We start from the raw sequence: 6000 nt of genomic DNA on the forward strand, positions 1-6000 counted from the left end.
TGAGAGGGAAAGATTATTAGAAATTTATTAGAAGGGGATCAGAGTGGAGGTTGGGAAATGTACTTAGAACACCCTAAGAAAAACCAAGCAATGAATTCCTACCTTATATTGTATGCATGGCATAAATCACATGATTTACTTCTTGTGGATAATTGTGCCAAGTTTTCGTTGTTTCACTTTTAAACTTATGGCAGATGTGTTCTTGAAAAATTATGCCTCACACAAAATTTGGAAAAAAAGTCCTAGAATATCCAATTATGCAAGAGTTATAGCGTGTGTGAGGGACACCTACTGTTTTAAAGGGGGAAGTGGGATTTATAAATTTTCCAGCTAGCAAGTTGTGTTGGAAAGATTTAGTGGAAAAGGGATTGCAACAAAATATATTCACTCTGGTTATTTTTGTTTTTCTGACACCACTTTTGGTAACACCAATTAATTATTAACTGCCCTGTTGGCTTGGAGACTTAGTACAGTTTTCTTATGCATTCTTATCACCTGATGTGTTGCTCTAAGAAGTACATGATGCATAGAGCAGACTGCCAACTATTAGAGTCCCCTCTTGCCCCTTCATCCTTCCCCTGAACAGACTATCTGACTGGAGCCATGTGTATGTAGTCTGAGTTCCTGATTGGGCTTTTGCGCCTGGGAAAATGTATGCACAGCTCCTTATTGCACTTGATTTTCCTCCTGTTCAATCAGAGCACAAAAGAAAAGTGGAAATCAGTTCAAGTGTATTGCTGAGATTGACCTAAGCAACTATTTACTGATGAATTAGACTAGCAACTTGTTTCAGAAGTCATTTGCCCATAAACTACTTTTACTAGCCTAACTGCCCACATACCTATAATAGGATAGAACTAGACATTACAGTAATTGTGGGGCTGCTGCCAAAAATGACAACCCTGTATTGAGTTTGTTCCATAGTGCATAGTGAACTTACACTTTTCTTTGCCATTGCAATTACCATGGCACTGTGCACTTCTCCACCCAACAATTTGCACAATCATGTCATCTTAAAAAAAAAAGGAAAGGAAAGGAAATGTACTGCCTTCAAGTCGATTCCAACTTATGGCGACCCTATGAATAGGGTTTTTATGAGGCTGAGAGGCAGTGACTGGCCCAAGGTCACCCAATGAGTTTCATGGCTGTGTGGGGATTTGAACCCTGGTCCGTGGCACAGAGTGGTAAGCAGCGGTAACGCAGCCGAAGCTCTGCTCATGGCCGGAGTTCAATTCCAATGGAAGGAGGAAGTCGAATCTCCAGTAAAAGGGGTCGAGGTCCACTCAGCCTTCCATCCATCCATGGTTGGTAAAATGAGTACCCGGCATATGCTGGGGGGTAAAGAAAGGCAGGGGAAGGAACTGGCAATCCCACCCCATATATACGGTCTGCCTAGTAAACATCGCAAGACATCACCCTAAGAGTCGGAAACGACTTGCACTACAAGTGCAGGGACACCTTTACCTTTTACCTCCCAGGTCATAGTCCAACACCTTAATAGGAAGTTGCAATTGCACAAATTCTGGAAGACCCTCACATGGAGGTGCTGGTTTATATAATCCACACATTCCAATCTGGACTGGGAACCAGTGCACTCTTGGAGGCCATCACTTTGGGACTGGCACAAACTAGCCCTATGAGCATTTTCAACCATAATGCATATGTACACAGGTTTATTTTTTTTTTATTTGTTTGGTGGAAGAATGCAATGAACATTTTTCTTTACTGGTTTCTGTTTCCTCAGAAGCTTCAGAAGCATCTCTAATTAAATAATGGGATGACATTTTAAACATTCCTAATTTATATTATTCTCACCTTACAGAAAAGGTAATTCATCAGCCAGAGAAGTGATATAAAGCCCTGACATTTTATCCACCCTTTTTATGAATATTTAAAGTAGAGAACAAGGCACATTCGGAGGAAGAAGAGATCAGGAGAAATATAAAAACAAGAGAAATGAAGGGATAAACGTATCTAATAATAAAAGGCCAAGAAGCATATGGTGTATATGCGTTCTCTTTGGGCACATCCAGATGACTGCAAAATGTGTGACACACCCACTATGTGTGTTCATTATTTTTCGGTCGTCCAAATGACGTCTCGCGCTGTTACGCATTTTCGTGGGTTAAATCCACTCCTTGCAATACCGGCAAAAATGCGATTTGCTGTTTAAAATCGGGAATCATCCGCTGTGCCTTCAGGAGTTAGGATGCAATACCGTGGACTTTACAGCTGATGGGCGGTTCCTGGGCGTTTCCCCTTGCTCCTTCTCCTCATTCCAGCCAATCATGTATCTACACTTTTGCGCATGTGCGAGAATAAGCCCGGGAAAATTGAACCAATCATCGCAATGGTGGGGTGTTGGGGGGGTGTCTGCAACTACTGCACAGATGCATTTTATTTTTTGCCAGCCTGCAAACTGGGCGGCCGCTCTGGGTAAGATCTGCAATGCACAGCAAGCGAGAAAGTGGGGGTGGTCGGTTTCAGCCTGCCTCCGGAAAGCTTTGTCAATTTCATTCTACTTGCTGGGGTTCTTGCTTCAACTCAGAAAAGCATACATTTGTTTAAGTGTAATATTGCAAATACAAACAAGAAAAGGGCTTCTGGTCGGTTTCACGCCTGCTTCGGAAAGCTTTGTCAATTTCATTCTCCGTGGGAAGGAAAGGGAGAAGGAGGGGGGGTGACACGTTTCTTGCTTTTTTGGAGAAATAAGTGCAATTGCCAGTGTGTGTATCTCCTTAAATGTCAATAAAGGCAGAAAAGCATACATTCATTTAAGCATAATATCGCAAATACAAACAAGGCAGACGTGAAACTGACCAGCAGCCTTTCCTTCCGAGGCGAGAACTCCTTTACAGCCATATTGTGCTTCGTTGCAAAGGGGGAGAGGAGCATACGTAATTTTTTTGCTGACCAATTGTTTGATAAGGGGGAGGTTTTAGAGGCGGAGCTTGGAAAAAGCGAAAAGAATGTAGGGGTCTTACTGCTGTGTGTGCAGGTGCAAAAAAGTGTTGTTTTTTTAATTGGGAAAGAGCGAACTAAAAGGCAAAGTGAGGACTATCAGATGACAAACCGAATATGGAAACCGTGGATTATCCCGCTCCGTTTGGATAAGCCCTTTGTATTACACTTGTTAGTAGCAGAAATCTTTTCCTTTTAGTAAGGAAATATTAACATGGCATGACCTCCAACATGCAAATTGCCTCCACATAAATGGATGATTGCATGGAGGCAATATGAGATTTCACCCCACCCCTCAGGATAAAGGAGAGGTTCATGCAAACCAGGCCTCTCAGCATGATCAAGCAATTACATAGAGCTGGGATATCCAACACGATGCCCCTCTACACCAGTGATTCTCAAATGGTGCGCCCAGGCACACTGGTGCGCCCTAAGAGGTGGCTAGATGTGCCTCAAATATTATGAAAGTATATTTTTAAAATGAGAAGAAACCTATTTGTATAGGGTAAATAATAGTTTTCTATAGTTTATTTTTATTCATAGTTTAAAATATATTAATATATTTTTAATTTTGTACACGAAGTGCGCCAGAAAATTTTTATGTTTTACATTGCATTGTGAACCAAAAAAGTTTGAGAACCACTGCTCTACACTAAGGTCCTTTTAGATACGCCTTTGGTGCCCATCAAAGCCCTTGCACCATTTTTAAAAAAACGAAGAGTTTTCGACATGTTGTTGTTGGTTGCCAAAAGGGGGGGCATGACTGTGTGTGTGGGGGGGATGGAAAGATCTATCCATTTTGGCTCTCTCAGTTTCTCATTTTTCCAATCAATTCTCATTTCTGTTGCAATTTGCATTTTTTTTAAAAAAAAATACTCATGAACATTCTCTAACATTTTAGTGCAGATTTCTCCTAATAAGCACATTTTTGCAGGTAGTTTTGACTAACGTACACATTTTTCCAATCAATTTCTCCTCATCTAAGGCATTGTATATCTTATTGTCACTCATTTTTTCATTTTATGCACACTTTCCTCTAATATATCCATTTTTGTAAACGGTGTTGGTGGGTGAACTGCACTGCAACATTCAAATTCAAAGTGTTTCAGTTCTTGTATTATTTAAAAAGGGCAAATTGGATAGAGTCAGTTTGAAATGTGAACTGAACTGTATTTCTCGCTCATCCCTAGTGTGTGTCTTTTGCTGTTTGCTAGAAGGGGGAGGGGTTGACAATCACAATTTTTTCTTCTATGAAATGGGTATTATGTGGTGGCACTTTCTTAGATTTCCAAATATGACTCTATGCTTCAAAAGGTTGAGGACCCCATAGTGGGCCAATTGGCTATGCCGACAGAGGGTACAGTACTTGCAACAAAGTGTATTAGTGCCTGCGTGGGACTTGCACTGTTCTCCATGACACTATTGCAATGCCACTCTATCACATGGTGTTTGAAATGACAAGAAACAAAAGGAAAATGCTGTCGTGTTATATCTGTGCTAGTCTATTCATATATGAAAGTCAAACAATGGGCATGTGTGTGTGAACACATCCTTGTCTTTAAAGAGCACTGATTGCCACTTGTTTTAATGATGTAGTGGGCCGTCTTCAGTTGGGTGGCATCCCCCCTATGCAGTTCATAGAGAAAAGAGGCACAAGAAGGCTGTGTTGAAAACCAGTAGGTATCTGAAACACTCTAAATTACCTTGTCCTCCCTAATTCGCTTTCCAGCGGTAGCTCGCCCATCAAAGTTGACAAAATGGATTCAACTTTTTTTTTTTTTTATCCCCGAGAGTACTTCAGCAGAGCAATCCAAACTATAGGAAACCTGCATAATTTATGCCAGAGTAAATTATGTCAGTGTAATTTACCCCTATTCCAAACTCCATTCAGGAGCAGGGCTGAGCCTCAGGTGAGCTGCCTGAGCCCCAGCTGAGCCAGGCGGAGGGTCTGCAGTTGGTGCAGCCCTGGCTGAGCCCTGACTCAGCTGGAGATCCACCTATTCCAAACTCCATTCATCCTGGCAGATCTTGAGTTTGGATTGCTTCATCTCCCCAGTCCTAGTCCATAGTGTCTAATCACTCTGCCACATTGGCTCTCTGGGGGAAAAAATGCTCTGAGTGGCCACTATGTATTTGCTATCAGCTAATGTTATCATTTTTTAAAAGATGTATGTGTTCTTTTAGACTTCATGGCAGCTAGCTAAAAGAAAGACAGAAGGGGTAAACAGAAAATAGATGTAGCTTAATAACTGCTTATTTATAAATTTATGTATTTTATTAATTTATGAATTGCCTTCCACATGAGTTTGAAGGTGATTTGCCAGTCACATTTATAGAGAACCTTACATATAACGGTCACAAAAGCTTTATTGAGAATCAAAGTATTTAAAGTGAACATATTATATAATATTAAAACTGTTTCTACATATAACATTGCTTCATATATTATTATATAATGTTGAAAATGAACTTGTTCTACATATGAAGTTATTTTAATTATTTTTAAATATGAACTTGTTTTATATGTGTTTTTACTGTTGATGTTTTATTTTTAAATTTCTTCATGATGTTTCATAGGAGATGATTGATGAATTAAATAAAATAAAATAAATTATTAATATATTGTGCGTATTAATATTTTGAAGGTTTAGTTATGCTTAGAAGGTGCTACACAAATTGTTGTTCATTTGTCTTAGCTTTTTCCTGTAAAACATTGATTTTAATGAAGTAAAACTTTTCTGAACTCATTAATTAGTCATGCAATGTAATACCTTGCAAGTTTACTTGGAAGCAAGTCCTACTGCAACTTAAATAAGACAATGTTATTTATGGGGATCATGCTGTTAGTGCTCAGTGTGCTCTTACGGAGCAGTCCAGACATCAACTGTGCTGGGCTGCGGGGTGTGTGTGTGGAGGGGATTGGGTGGAGGTGTCCCTTTACTTAGCTTGGTATCATCAGCCACCACCAATGAAATGATGCAAGCATCACACCATCAACACAGACCTCCCCCTTTTACCTGCCAAGCATGCAAGCGGACA

Source organism: Rhineura floridana, chromosome 5 (assembly GCF_030035675.1).
Source record: "Rhineura floridana isolate rRhiFlo1 chromosome 5, rRhiFlo1.hap2, whole genome shotgun sequence".
Classification (NCBI taxonomy): domain Eukaryota; kingdom Metazoa; phylum Chordata; class Lepidosauria; order Squamata; family Rhineuridae; genus Rhineura; species Rhineura floridana.